The sequence below is a fragment of the Myotis daubentonii genome, chromosome 1 (assembly GCF_963259705.1).
Source record: "Myotis daubentonii chromosome 1, mMyoDau2.1, whole genome shotgun sequence".
In the NCBI taxonomy this organism is placed as follows: Eukaryota; Metazoa; Chordata; class Mammalia; order Chiroptera; family Vespertilionidae; genus Myotis; species Myotis daubentonii.
Window position 1 is genome coordinate 119,276,297 of NC_081840.1, and position 15,305 is coordinate 119,291,601.

General features: G+C 36.4%; 1 pseudogene; it reads left to right on the forward strand.

The window, feature by feature from the left end:
• The first annotated feature begins 461 nt into the window (after positions 1 to 461).
• Positions 462 to 15,305, forward strand: part of LOC132233055 (keratin, type II cytoskeletal 8-like) — a 68,597-nt pseudogene continuing 53,753 nt past the window's right edge.

Genomic DNA, 15,305 nt, shown 5'->3' on the forward strand with positions numbered 1-15,305 from the left:
TGTAAATGAATCAAAATTATACCTAATGAAGACTGGTGCAGACACTGTAGGAAACAGTATGGAGTTTCCTCAAAAAATTAAAAATGGAACTGCCTTTTGACCTAGTGTTCCCACTTCTGGGACTATGTTCTAAGAATCCCGGAACACCAATCAGAAATAATATATGCACCCCTATGTTCATAGCAGTGTTACTTAAAATAGCCAAGATCTGAAAACAGTCCAAGTACCTATCAGTAGATGAATGGATAAAAAAGCTGTGGTACATTTACACAATGGAATACTGCCTGGCAGTGAAAAAGAAGGAACTTTACTTTTTGTGACAGCATGGATGGACCAGAGATTATTATGTTAAGTGAAATATGCCAGTCAGAGAAAGACAAATAACAAATGACCTAATTTGTATTTGGAATCTAATGAACAAAATAAACTGACAAACAAAATAGAACCCGAGGCACGGATACATGGAACAGACTGACAGCTGTCAGAGGGGAGGGTACAGCGAGAACTGGACGAAAGAAGGTAAAGGGATTAGCAAAAATAAAGTATCTATATATAATACATATATATGTATATGTATACATATGTAAGTACACACATATTGCATAGACATAGACAACAGTGTGGTGATAGCCAAAGGGGAAAGGTGGAGGTAGGCAAAGGGAGGAAATGAGGAGGGAAAGAGACTTTGCTTGGAACGATAGGTGCATGACACAGTGTGCAGATGAGTTGTACACTTGAAAACTGTATGGTTTTGTGAACCAATGTCACCCCAATAAATTCATTTAAAAATTATACCTATTTTTTGTCAGATTGGCTAAAAATATAATATATATTTTGATATGCTGCAGAGTTTTAGTAGTTAGTTTATGTGTGCCATGAGATGAAAAACGTTGAAAATCACTGCTCTACACTTACGTTCCATCCTTCTCTTCTCTGAATTTATTTATCTGAATCATAGCCCAGTATGGCTACCTCAGCTGAATCTCTATGATCTTTCAATTTGAACCAAAAAGTCATTGTTCAAATTCTTGGGAAAATCTGATTGGCTCATCTCATTTTTTTAAAATCCTCACCCAAGGATATTTTTTCCATTGATTTTTAGAGGGAATGGAATGGAGCGAGGGAGAAGGGGAAAGAGAGAGACAGACAAACAGACAGAGAGATAGAGAGAAATATCTATTGGTTGCCTCTCACCAGCACCCTGACCCAGCCAGGGATAGAACCTGCAACCATGTACATGCCCTTGACAGGGAATGGAACCTGTGACCCTTCGGTTGGCTGGCCAATGTTGTGACCATTGAGTTACACTGCCCAGAGTAACTCACCTCATTTTAATTGGTTAGTTTGCCTTGGGAAAGGTGTTTGTTCCAGATCCAGCAGTTATGGGCAGGGGAAACCTGGGTTTCCCCTTCATCAGTGGCTGTAAATAATGCCAGTTCACTCATAAGGGACATGAGATCTTTCCAATTTCAAAAGACGGAGTAAATTTAGAACTTCTCTCTTCACCTTGTAGAAGTCACTTAAATGAACAAAAAGAATAGGAAATATAGATGCATATTTATATTGCACAACTAAAATCACAAATCAAAATAGATGAAATCATTATTAAAAGGATTAAAGATCAAATAGGAGTTCCTAAAAATGTGGAGGGAGAATGCATGTTACTGTTGATCTCACAAGAACAAGAAGATTAAAGGCACCTCTTGTCAGATAAAATCTAAAATTCCCTATTTCTAACAGTGGAAAGGGCTGAACAGACTGGCAGTATGAGCTTTTAAGGAACCCATTTGGTTTTGAGAACAAGGAGAGACAGTTCTGGAGAAATCATTTTGTAGCAATTGATCTGTTGCTGAGTCACAAAAGTAAAAAGAAACAGCATTAACAGCCCCACAGCTTCATCTCCTTTGGTTGGGAAGGAGTCAAGGCTAAAAGAACCCACATACAAATCGCTAGGCAACAGAGAAAATTCCTGCTCTCCAGAAACCCAGCTCTGGCTCCTCCCTACAGAAAGAAATATCCTGCAGATATCTGGTCCAGGAAGAACTCTTTTTATTCAATGATGAGCATTAAAAAGGATTCAGAATAATGTATATGCAATGAGAGTACCTGAGAAAAAGAATGGGAGGTGTGCAAAAAATTAATCATGAGGAAAATATTTCCATGGAGCAATTAAAACTATGACCAAACATAGCACTAATATACAAAATCAATAACAACAGCAAACTATGTTTAAGAAACAGGAAAATAAAGAATCACAGAAATGAAGATGATATTACAAGTAACACACACACATACACACAGAAACCATAATCATGCTAAATAACAATGAAGGATATAGATTACCAGTATAACAAAAATATATCTAGATGAAAGGGAGTAGCCATGCATACTGCTGGATACAGCTTGCCAACCAGGAAACCATATGTTCATTGCAGCATTGTCCACAATAGTCAAGATATGAAAGCAACCTAGGTGGTATCCATTTGATAGATGAGTGCATAAAAAAGATGGGATATATATATATTATTCAGATTTAAATAAAATAAAATCTTGCCATTTGCAACAACAGGATGGACCTAGATAGTATTAAGCTAAGTTAAAGAAGTCCAGACAGAGAAAGTCAAATACCATATGATTTCATTTATATGTGAAATCAAAAACAAGACAGAAACAGACTCAAATACAGAGGAAAAAAAGCTGATAGTTGCCAGAGGGAGCGGGAAGAAGAAATGGTAGGAAAATGTGAAGAGGAATAAGAAGTATCAAACTTCCATTTATAGCCCTGGCCATTTGCTCAGTGGTTACAGCGTCTGCTGTGGACTGAAGGCTTGCGGGTTCAATTCCCAGGCAAGGGTATGTACCTAAAATATATAAATGTCAACTCATGTGAAAATAACATTATACATCAACTACACTTTAATAAAAAATAAATTTAAAAAGTAATCTTTGTGCAGTAGTTCTGTTGCCATTTTTAACTTAATTATTTCCTTAGATGTTGGATTTCTTCCTGAACACACAAGTGCAACACTCATTGCTTTGGAAATATCTAAGTCATGTCATCGCTGATGGTCATCTTATATGTACCACACACAAAATAAATCAACAAATTCTTTTACAAAATGTAAAAGTTCATGTGATACGTGAGAAAGGGCAATATAAAATTGAAACTCAATACAGGATTAAAACTCAGAAGCAGTTACAGTAGGGATTAGATATGGCCACATTAATATGAATGTAGCTCTTATCTGAGAGACAAGGCATAATTTAAATGAAAACTCTTCTAGAACTGGGATATAGATAGCTATTTTTATAGTTTAAAAAGGTCTTTTTAAAGGTTTCCTAAATATAAGTGATATTTGTTGAACATAACCTTACTTGCCTAGAATTGTGCAAGTACTTCACAAACATTATCTTTTAAACTTCACAACAATCTAAAAATGATGACAATTATCTCTATTTTACAGATATGAGAGGTAAAGTTCAGGAATATTGCCTGAGAGATTGCATGGTTTATGAATCATAAAGATCGAATTTGAACCTATACATTTAACTCCAAAGTCTGCACTTTCTCCTGTAAACCATGTCAAATTCATGGTTTGTATAATTCAAATATAAAACACAGTTGAGGAAAATAAATCAAATAAAAACAAAGCACACAGAATGTCAAATAAATAATGAACTGCACACCCGTCTTTTCAACCATTTTATCTCCTTGTTCAAAGCCTGGCTCATGGCAGGCATTTGATAATTATTTTTTAATTTATTATACAGGAAGTTGATTTGACTAATTGCTGAGAAAAAAATAAACGTGAACAGGTATAAACGAAGCATACTGAAATATTTAGACAACTTTTTCCATTGGGTAAACTCTTATTTTCCTCATCAAATAATATACATGATCATAATAAAAGTTCTCTCATTAGCATATATATCTAACTGTCTTCCCTCATCATAGCTCTTGAGAAGAAAAATATGAGACACCATTCAGATTCTATTTAAATTTGTTGAGACTATTTTACATCAAGTAATCTTATTGAATCCTCATTACAAAGGAGAAGAGTAAACTGTGCAGGTAATAAGTAAATGTCCTTGAATTACTGCCAGCAATTGTAGATCCAACATTGGAGCCAGGTCCTGAGTGGTCTCCATTACCCCAGTGGCCTCCAAAGTGGGGTCTATGTACCCAAAGAGTACACAAGATCACCTGCTAGCATGGAAAAATATTAACACTATGTATATAAGTTGTACCTATAAATTTATAGTATAAATCCTATACTGTATATAATTTTTAATTATTTTGTTTTATAACATAAAATAGATTAGTATGGTAGAAAAAGCATTACCTTACACATAAATATATATTTGAGGGCATATAAGCAAAAATAATGTACTAATGGCGTCACAATAAAAAATTCTACACTATACCACACTGTCTTTCCATGACATGTTATTCTTTCCTAAACATGCAATACACACACATACACATAGAGAACTAAGAGAAGAAACATTTTAAGATCCTTGTCTATAACTAGTAAATGTTAAAACTTAACATAGACAGTCCTTGATATGCCCCTTCATAAGAGTAAACTAAAAAATTCTCTGCCTGGAAGCTCTAACTCTATTCCTTTCCTCTAGGAACTTTTGGTCATAAACACCTTTAGTCCAGGCCTGACATTCCTTCAACTTAGATTTCTAATTTCTCTATTGATAAGTCAAAGATGGTCCAAAAAGGGCTAGCTGGAACTCCAATATACATGAAATATGATAATAGAATAAAATAAAGTTTAAAGAAATCTAAAGAAACAGGACACTCACCTCATGTATCTTAGAAGTATTTTCAATAAAACTAATTTAACCAAATTCCAAACTAAAAAAAAAAAAAAAAAAGTAGTGAGAGTGACATCAGAGAAATGGCAGTGTGAGAGATCCCCTTGATCTCTCCCCCTGAAATTTCAACAATTTGAACAGCTATAATGCAGCAAAGTATATCCTGCTCAATACACAGGCGTGCCTGAGAGATCAGTGCATTGAAGCATCTAAATATGGGAAGCAGGAACATAGAGGAGGGAAGGGAGGGGGCTCAGACTAGCCACTGACAGAGCCCTGCAGCCTGGGTCTCACAGCAAGGCTCAGCCCAGAGAGGAGCAGAGAGACTCAGGCATGCTTGCAGGAGTGAGCGGTGTGAGCTGCAGCTGAGCGGAGAAACATCTGCAAAGTTGAAATCCATAATAAACATTCCTTCAAATCTGAAATAGCTGAAGAAAGGAGTTACTAACTGATCGGTTTTTACTTGCAAGCCCATGTCAAAGAGTTACCTTGATAATCAGCACTCATTCATTCATCCATCCACCTTCAATAACTACATGTTAATGCATACCATACATCAATTACCTGCAGGTGAAAAAAAAAAAAAGACTGTCCTGGTATTAATTAAGAGATCAAGAGCACCTTTAAAAAGACGTGCTTTTTAAAATCTTTATTACCTATAGAACACAAAACTGGGATGTGAACATAGTTACTACTCAATAAATATCTGTGGGTTTACTATAATTTAATATTTCAACAACAGAAAAATGATCTTGGATCCAAAAATCCTTTCCCTGAATTCCAGATGTGCCACTTTATAGTTATGTGATTTTAGGATAGCCATTCGATAGTCATGTGTCTCTAGTTCTCTAATTACAAAATGGGATGATATTTCCCTACCTACCTAATAAAATTTTTGTGAAATTGTGAGACTGAACTATGTGAGCAAATGCTGGGGTAAGGGTGTCGTAGTGTTGACAATATACACTGACCCTCCTTAAAATGTGGAAGGAAAGATGAAAATGCATGATAATTTCCATGATGGAGGATTCTGTATAGTACAGTGAAACAAAGTGTCTACATCCGCTTTTGGAGTCTGTGAGGGTTCAGAGAAGAAGTACCTTTGAAGTGAAACTTGTAGTAAGAATTTAGCAGATCAAAAGAAAAAGGAGGGTGTTCAGGCAGAGGAATAAAGGAGAGGAAATGTGGTCCAGATCATCTAAAATTGTGATCATGTAAATATCCACATTGATTTAGGAGAATACAATTTTCTCTGTATTGATTTAGATCTCACTGGTTCCAAACTCAATATTTGGGTATGTTTACAAAGTTTTACAAATCAAGATAAAAGCAAGAAATGAGAAAAACAGAACAAAACAAAACAAAAAAACAGCATTTTTTTTTTCTCAGCAGATTTGGATCCCTAGTTATCCCTTGTTTAGTTTAGTATGAAAATGAATTTGCAGTCTGTAAGAACATATAAAATGCAGTCGGCATAATTCTAAGATGCTCACCCCATGACCCCCACCCAGGGTGTACACACCCTGCATAATCTCCTCTTCTTGATTTGGGCTGGACCATGAATGTGATGAATTCTATTCCCTTGATTAAATGACCTACTACCATAAAGATGGAGAGGGTTGTGAAGATGTAATTAAAAACCCAAATTAGGTCATTTGGAGCTAAATAAAAAGGAAATTATCTTAGATGGGCCCGGCCTAATCAGGTGAGCTCCTTTAAGGGACCAAGCCTTCCAGAAGGAAGACATTTACAGAATAAGAAATTCTTTTGCTGGCTTTGAAGTGATAAACTATCAGGTTGTTAAAGGACAATGTGACTAGGACCTAAGAGTATCCTTTCAGTATTAAAAATAATCGCTGGCTAACAACAAGTTAGAAAGTGCGGACTCCATATTACAGCTACAAGGAACTGAATTCAGCCAAGAACCATGTGAGCTTGGAAAAGGGTACATAGAAAAATATACATCTCTAAACTGACATCATCTGAGATTTTAACTGTTTTTCATGTTCATCAATGCAATAAAAAGACAATGCTCAAGATTGAAATTATATGACGCATCAATAGAGGTTAAATATAAACAACTTCAATATTCTTATGGCAAACATTATATCCAGTCACTGTAAGTATTGCTTTTGTTTCTTTCTTGACACTCTAACCCTCAGATTTCTTAGGGAGTAGGTCTCTGTCTTGAGAACTACATGAAGACTAGAACTCAAACCTGCATATTTTTCTTTCCCCTTTTGTACCAAGACTTTATTCACCCTGACTTGTCACAAGTTTGCAAGGACCTGTTTTCTCTGATTTTCTCATACTGCAATGTCTTAGTTTTGGGAATGGGGAAATTTCATGATGATTGGGTAATACGGCCAGAAAAAAAATAGATCCTATTCAGCTTTATATCCCTGGAGCCCATATCTCCCTAAAAACCATGTTTTTTATGTTAAAAAAATATATGAGTAAGAGGTGTTGAGAAATAGCATGTTTTTTTCTACCCTCATTTTTCTTTCCCCCAAGTCCTTTCCCCCTGACATACACACACTCTCATTTAGAATTTTTAAAAACCAGACTGAAGAAATGAATGCAAAATTTTCTAGTAGTATGAGAAACAGATGTATGGTCTGAATTCTGGCCAATACAAAATATTCTATAACTAAAATTTTAAAAGGAGGTAGTTATTCAGCTATAAGCAATCTACTTGTCATTTCAGAAGCTGAAATAGTGAAACTCACCAGATTACAAATGTGAATTGCTGGTGTGAGCACATATAACAAAGAACATCTTGAAGCTATATCATTCACTGAATAAGATTGATCACTAAAAACTAGGATTATTAACAAGTCTAGATTTTACTGGACAATTGATTAGGAAAGCACATAAAAATTGTAGTAGCTCTCTAATTTTTCATTAATAGGTTGGTATATACATCTACGAAAGAATGATTGGGATCAGTATCAAAACAACCTGGAATACTTATTCTAGTACCACAAAGATGAGTGTGTGTGTAACCAAAAAACAGATTTGTCACACTTCAAGAACATTGTAGGGAAGTTCATATACATAAATATATACAGGAGGTCAAAGGTATACATATTTCTTTCCCATATAAAATGTGATTTTTAGCAATGAAGTAATGTGAAAAGCAAACCCGAATTACATCTAAACACCAGATCAAATTTTAAAACATGAACACCAAAAAAATAGGCTAAAAGCACTGTTTTATTTTTTTAATGAGACTATTCATTTTGAAAGGCCTAGTGGGGAAGATGGAAGGAAGGAAGAAAAGGAAGGAAGGGAGGGAGGGAGGGAGGGAGGGAGGGAGGGAGGGAGGGAGGGAGGGAGGGAGGGAGGGAGGGAGGAAAGAAAGACTTCTTACTAGTATATCATGTCAAAATGTCAATTATCAAAAAGTCCACAAGTAACAGGGATGTGGAGAAAAGAGAACCTTCATGCACTGTTGGTATGATTGCAAATTGGTGCAGTCACTACAGAAAACTCTATGGAGACTCCTTAAAAAATTAAAAATAGAACTACCATATGATCCAGCATTTATACTTCTGGGTTTATATCCAAAGAAAACAAAAACAGTAATTCAAAAAACAGTATCCACTCCTATGTTTATTGCAGCATTATTTACAATAGCCAAAATGTAAAAGCAGCCTAAGTGTTCATCAATAGATGAAGATTGACTTTGTGTGGTGAACACACAATACAGTGTACAGGATAATGTGTTATAGAACTGTGCACCTGAAACCTGTATCATTTTGTTAACCAGTGTCACCCCAATAAATTCAATAAAAATGAAATAAGATCTGTATGCTGAAAGCTACAAAACATTGTTGAGAAATACTAAAGAAAACAAGTAAATGGAGATATATGACATCTTAATATAAAAAAATGTCAATTATCTCCAAAATGATCTATAGGTTTATTGCAATCCCAATAAAAATCTGAGCAGGATTTTTTGGTAGAAATTGATAAAAATTGTAGCAAGCAGTTAGTTAGACAGGAGCAGAGCAGGAATAATGGGCCAGGTGCAAAGAGCCCCAGGGCAGAGAGCCCCAGGAGCCTAGCAACGGGCAAAACTACAAGCCCTTGTAGGACCACTGTCTTAAGCATTAACCCATGAAGATGACATGTAGGCCTTAGCTCCAGGCCCAGAAAAGCAGCAAAACCAGGCAGAGTGAGCCCATGACTGCCATCAAGACCAGATGCAATAACTAGTAACCCCCTGGTGTCGACCAATCAATGGAGACCTTAAGGGGGCACACCTGGAAAACTAACCTATTGATGAATAATCTATTGAGATCCTCCCCTGGGACCTCCAGATAAAAGTCCTCTGGTTGGAGAACCCAACACTGCTCTCTCTAGGGAGCAAGCTAGTGCCTTTCCCCACCCCTTCCTTTACCCAGGGTGCTCTCCCCTCCCCCCCTCCTCACCCCCCACACACACTTTCTCTCTCTGGCTCTTGTACTGTAACTTTTTTCCTGAACCCATTTCTTCTACAGCCCACTTCTACCTCTGTGACTTTCTAAATAAACTTTCTCTTACTCATAAACTGAGTCTAGTACGCTCTGAATTCTTCTCTTAGCCAGAACTCAAGACCTGGAGTTGCTGAATCAAGGCTAGTGCCGGTGCTGTTTTTCCCCGCTATCAAGATGGTTTTAAAATATGAAAAAGCAAAGAACTTAGAAGAGCAAAAATAATTTTTAAAGGAAGAACAATGTTAGAAGACTTATACTACCTGATTTTGAAACTTACTACAAAGGTAGTGAATTTCCTATAAAGCTAGTAAATCAAGACAGTATGGTATTGGTAATAGAGACTCCAGAAGTTAACCCACACTTATATAACCAACTGATGTTCCACAGTGTTAGAGTAATTCAATGTGGTAAGATCATGTTTTCAGCGAATAGTACTGGAATAACTGAATACTCATATGGGGGGAAAAAACAAAACTTGACCTTTATGTCACTGATTCACAAAATATAATTCAAAGTAGATTTAAATATAAGAGCTAAACTTTAAAACTTCTAGAAGAAAATATTTTGCTAAGAGAAAATCTTTTTATCTTGGATTAGGTAAAATTTCTTAGGACCAAAAAAACACAAAACACAAGAAAAATAGTATATTTGTCTTCATCATAATTAAGAACTTTTGCTCTTCAAAAGACACTGTTTTGAAAATGAAAAGACAAGCCACAGCTTGGGAGAAAATTTTGCAAACTACATGTTAGAAAACGACTTGTTTCCAGAATAAAGAGCTCACCCTCAAAGATAAGACAAACAACCTAATAAAAAAATGGGCAAAAGAAGATATACAGATAGTAAACAAGCTTAAGATGCTCAACATCATTGTCACTAGAGAAAATGCTCAAGTCACTAGTCATCAGATAGATGCAACTTAAAACTACAAAGAGGTATCACCTCACACCTGCCAGAATGGCTATCATTAATAAATCAACTAACAACAAATGCTGGTGAAGATGTGGGCAAAAAAGAACCCTAGTACACTGTAGGTGGGAATGCAGACTGGTACAACCTCTATGGAAAACAGTGTGGAGTTTCCTCAAAAACTTAAAAATGGAACTTCCATTCGACTCAGTAATACTAGTTTTAGGAATATATGCTAAGTAACCCAAAACACCATTAAGAAAGAATAAAGGCACCCCTATGTTAAAACCAGCACAATTTACAATAGCTAAGGTCTGAAAATAGCCCAAGTGCCCATCAGTAGATAAGTGGTTAAAAATCTGAGGTACATTTATACCATGGAATACTACGCAGCAGTAAAAAAGAAGAATCAGTTATCCTTTGAGACAGCATGGAGGGACCAGGAAAATATTATGCTAAGTGAAATAAGCCAGTCAGAGAAAGAAAAGTATCACATGATCTCACTTATATGTGGAATCTAATGAACAAAATAAACTGATGAGTAAATTAGAATCAGAGACATCGAAGCATGCAACAGACTGATGTATTTCAGAGGGACACAGACAATAGAGTGATGAAGGACTGGGGAAGGGGTTAAAGTGGGGGGAGGGGGGTCAATGGGAGAAAAAGAAGCGGGACATCTGTTATACTTTCAACAGTAAAGACCATTTTTAAAAAAATAAATGAATAAATAAAGTAAAGAAAAAAATCAAGTAAGTAAAAAATTCATAGATCTTGATGATTTTACTTCCTTCATGTTTAGGACTAAAGACTTAATTAACCCCCAAACTTTCAGGGACTTAACGATGTGCTGTGACTACAAGGGTCTATATTTTTAATGCATGGAGGAGTTCACCACAGTTCTTTTTTTAGATCAGAGATCTGTAATAAATTTTTGTGATCACATCAGGCAAGTTGTTTTCTCCAACTTATATATTTGTCAAGACTTTTCATAGACATAAAAAACTATGATGATTATAAAGTTGATCATTATACATAATGACCAAATCTTTAGGTTGAATGGGATAAGTAATAAATTTAACTGGAAAATGTAGAGTCTTGAGAAGAGTAGGAAAGTCATGGTGGAAGTGGGTGTCTCAGTAGGTTGCAATGCAATTGCTGTTATAATTCTGTTATTCCACTATTCTTTTTTTTTTTTTTTTAAATATATTTTATTGATTTTTTACAGAGAAGAAGGGAGAGAGATAGAGAGCCAGAAACATCGATGAGAGAGAAACATCGATCAGCTGCCTCCCGCACATCTCCTACTGGGGATATGCCCGCAACCCAGGTACATGCCCTTGACCGGAATCAAACCTGGGACCTTTCAGTCCGCAGGCCGATGCTCTATCCACTGAGCCAAACCGGTTTTGGCTATTCCACTATTCTGAGTGGATTTAAGATCAAAGGAATTAAATGCCACTACAATGCTTTTCTCATATATTTTCTGTTTGAACAAAAATGCTAGAAGACTCCCAAGAAAGCCAGATATTCAAGATTTATAACTCAATTCCTTTAACTAGAAATGTTTGTGTAAATTGTCAAACTTGTATTTGTTTCTTTGAGACTTTATAATGAAGAACTGTACTGCTTCAGATCAAACATGGTAATAAGCCAATTAAATGATATCACTTCAGATAATTTCCCCAAACTTCTTCCCTATTCAAATAGCCATAATGTAAGTTCATACTCAATTGCAAAAAAGTTTTTGACCATAGTGAATACTGCGAGTAAATATAGCCAGGCAAGGTTGAAAAAATTCTGAGTTGTCATCTTATAGCAATCAATGATAAACAATAAGTGATAATTCCCCTCTTAGAACTAGGACTAAAAAAATTTCTGCTGGTTGCTTATTGATCTTTTTTTATTTTGTTAATTATCTTTAAGTTGTTTTGATTACTGCTAGTGTGGCAACTCATCAGGAGAAGTCTGATATTGTAGTCTGTTGCTTCTGTGTTTCACTAATAGCTCCCTAAATCCATATGGATAAAGTGAAGTAAATAAAGGATAAAAGCAAGTTTTTTCCTAATTTACAGCCCTCTGCTAGCTGAGGCAGAGCTCCATCGATCTTTAATCGCTTGGGAAGAATGCTCAATAAAGGCTTACCCCCTCTTTACTTAAGTAATATCAATTGCTTTAATTAGCAAACATTGTAAATACTCTTGCATTTATTAACCAGATACTCATACCCTCTCTGATTCCCACAAACTTGGCATTGATGAGTAACCTGTGCAATGTTTAAAGATCTTAGTTACTCAAGTAAAAAGGGTCAAATACAAACTCTTCTGCATCTTAATATTTTAAATTTAACAAATATTGTACTAAGAAATACAATTACAGTGTTCTCTACTCTATGTCCCAAACTCCCACTCTGAAAGTGATAACTATTACAAACATTTCCTATCTCTTCTTTAAAGAAATCATGTTTGTTTGTTTTAAAGGCAAAAAAAAATAATTGGGCATTTAAAAAATACTCCAATGAGATGCATTATGTTCTGTGAAAGCTAATATGATATTGTGGGGAAAACACTATCTCATTGACAACTACTCCATCTATGTGCCAATGTACAAGTCACTTATATTCTGTGGGTCTCGTTTCCTGCATTTAATTATCTGCTTAAAGGCAGCAGGGTAGACTAAATGGCATCTTGAGGTGCCATCCTACTCTGGAAGTCCCGGTACGTAAGCCCTGACATTTTATTTCAGGGCCAAGAGAATAGTAAAGTGAACTGTAGACTTGGAGAGTCATTCTTACAGCAGTTATCATTTTCTCTTTATCTCCTTTGAGCCTCACAACCTCCTATATGAAAATGGACTTGTATTATTAGCTACTTCTACCAGGTAACAAAACTGAGTCTCAAAGTGGTTAATGCCTTCACCAAGATCACAGACCTAATAAATTGAGCCAATATGATCAACTCCTGGGTCTTCTGCTCCATGTCTAATGTTCTTTCCACTGTACCACATTATATTTCACACAGGTCTGCTATCCAAATTTCTGAAATTGCATTTTCAAATGCATTCTGTTAGCTTTTGAGAAGGTATACCTTCCGATTTTTCATTTACAAACCTTAACATGAAATTGTACAGTGCAAGAATATGTCCTGAGTTTTTGAGACACATCAAAGTAAAATTTTCTCAGCCTTCATAGATCTCTAAAGACAATCCACAGCACAGATGGTCCTTGTGCAGATAAGTGGAAGTCAGCTGCATGTAGTTGAAATATAAAGTCATGGCTTACAGATCATCTTCTCTTTACTGCCTTTGCTCTTGGTCATCTGGAGAGATGCTTCATGGACATGGCAATTAGTATAAGAAGAGCCAACTGGCAGATTTCAAACCATTTAAGACCAGTGGTTCTCAACCTTGGCTACACATTAGAATCACCTGGGTATCTTTTTAAAATCCTGATTTCTGGGCCTCATCCTCCGGAAATTCTGTCTCTTTGTTACTAATGTTGTGGCCCCACCCCATAACAAAGAAAAAACCTTCCAACCCACCTTCCCCAAATATCCTCTTCCAGGCTTCCCCCTCATCTCATCCACCCCACCTCTTCCAAGGCAGGTCAAGGGCCTGCATGAAGACTCCCCATACACTCCCTCCAGGAGCCCAATCAACATGTGTTGAAATTCTTGCCTCCCCCTCTCAGGTAGGACATGTCTTAGGTTGGTCTCATAGCCTAGGAGCAGCAGGTGACACTAAGGGGGAGAAATCGTGGAGCCACAAGCTGTCCAGAGGATGCTGTGGGTTAGCCCTTCAGCCAGCATCACGTAGGGGCCCACTCCCTCTGATCCCCGTAATGGTGGTGGAGTGGGGGTGAGAGGTTGTGAGAGGACAAGCTTCTGAGACAATGTGCTGTCTCTGAGACAAAACTTTAATAGTGTGTACTCTCTCTAAGACCTTATTACTCTCAGATTGCCTGCCCTAATTGTGAACAACTGGCTTTGGAAACCACCTTCACATTCAAATGTCCACAGCTCCAGTTTGCAAGGTTCTCATTTATCTCCCAGCTACCAGAGACGTCTCCCAATCCTGGTGCTACATGAGGAAGATGTGTTTCTACTATCCCACTTAAAATTTAGAATTATCTTCTCCTGGCAACTTTTAAGTTCTTTACCACCATTAATCCAATTAATTATAAGCATAACTAGCTTTTCCACACTTGATTATTATTGCCACACAATATTTTTTCTGTGAGGAGAAAGCATTTTTATTTTAAAATAATTTTATTTCAAATAATCTTTTTTTAAATATATTTTATTGATTTTTTTACAGAGAGGAAGGGAGAGAGATAGAGAGTTAGAAACATCAATGAGAGAGAAACATCGATCAGCTGCCTCCTGCACACCTCCTACTGGGGATGTGCCCGCAACCCAGGTACATGCCCTTGACCGGAATCGAACCTGGGACCTTTCAGTCCGCAAGCCGATGCTCTATCCACTGAGCCAAACCGGTTTCGGCTCAAATAATCTTAAAATATATCCTATTTATAAATTGGGAGCAATCCATGTTCTGATTTGTACTTTTCATTACATTCAATCTTTCCTAATTACACTGTAACCATTCACTTGGGTGTGAGAGCTACTGCTTTATTTTACTAACTTTCCACAATTCTTATCAAAGTCCTGAGTCTACAGTACATGTCCAAAAAGTGCTCTTGACTTATCAAAAAGCAAAGAAAATCTGCAAATAGAAATAAGGTCACAGGAAAACATAAATTACTAGCCAAAACCATTATTCCAGCATATGTTGAAATTCAAGCTACATAAATATATCAGAGTGTTCTCGTATATATGCTGAGGTCTTGGAGTTATTGTTTTAAGAAAGCAAGCAGAATGACAAAAATGGCACCAAAAGTGGGAAGAGGAGAAAGGAAGATGAGATAGAGAAAAACAAAGGGAGATAGAAAGAGAGAATGAGGCAGAGAATGACACATGTTGGGAAGAGAGAGAGAGTGAAGGAGAAAGAGGGGAGTGCAATCAGAGATCCAGGGACCAAGAAAGAAACAGAAGGAGACGGACAATAAAATAAATGCTATGAATAAAAATT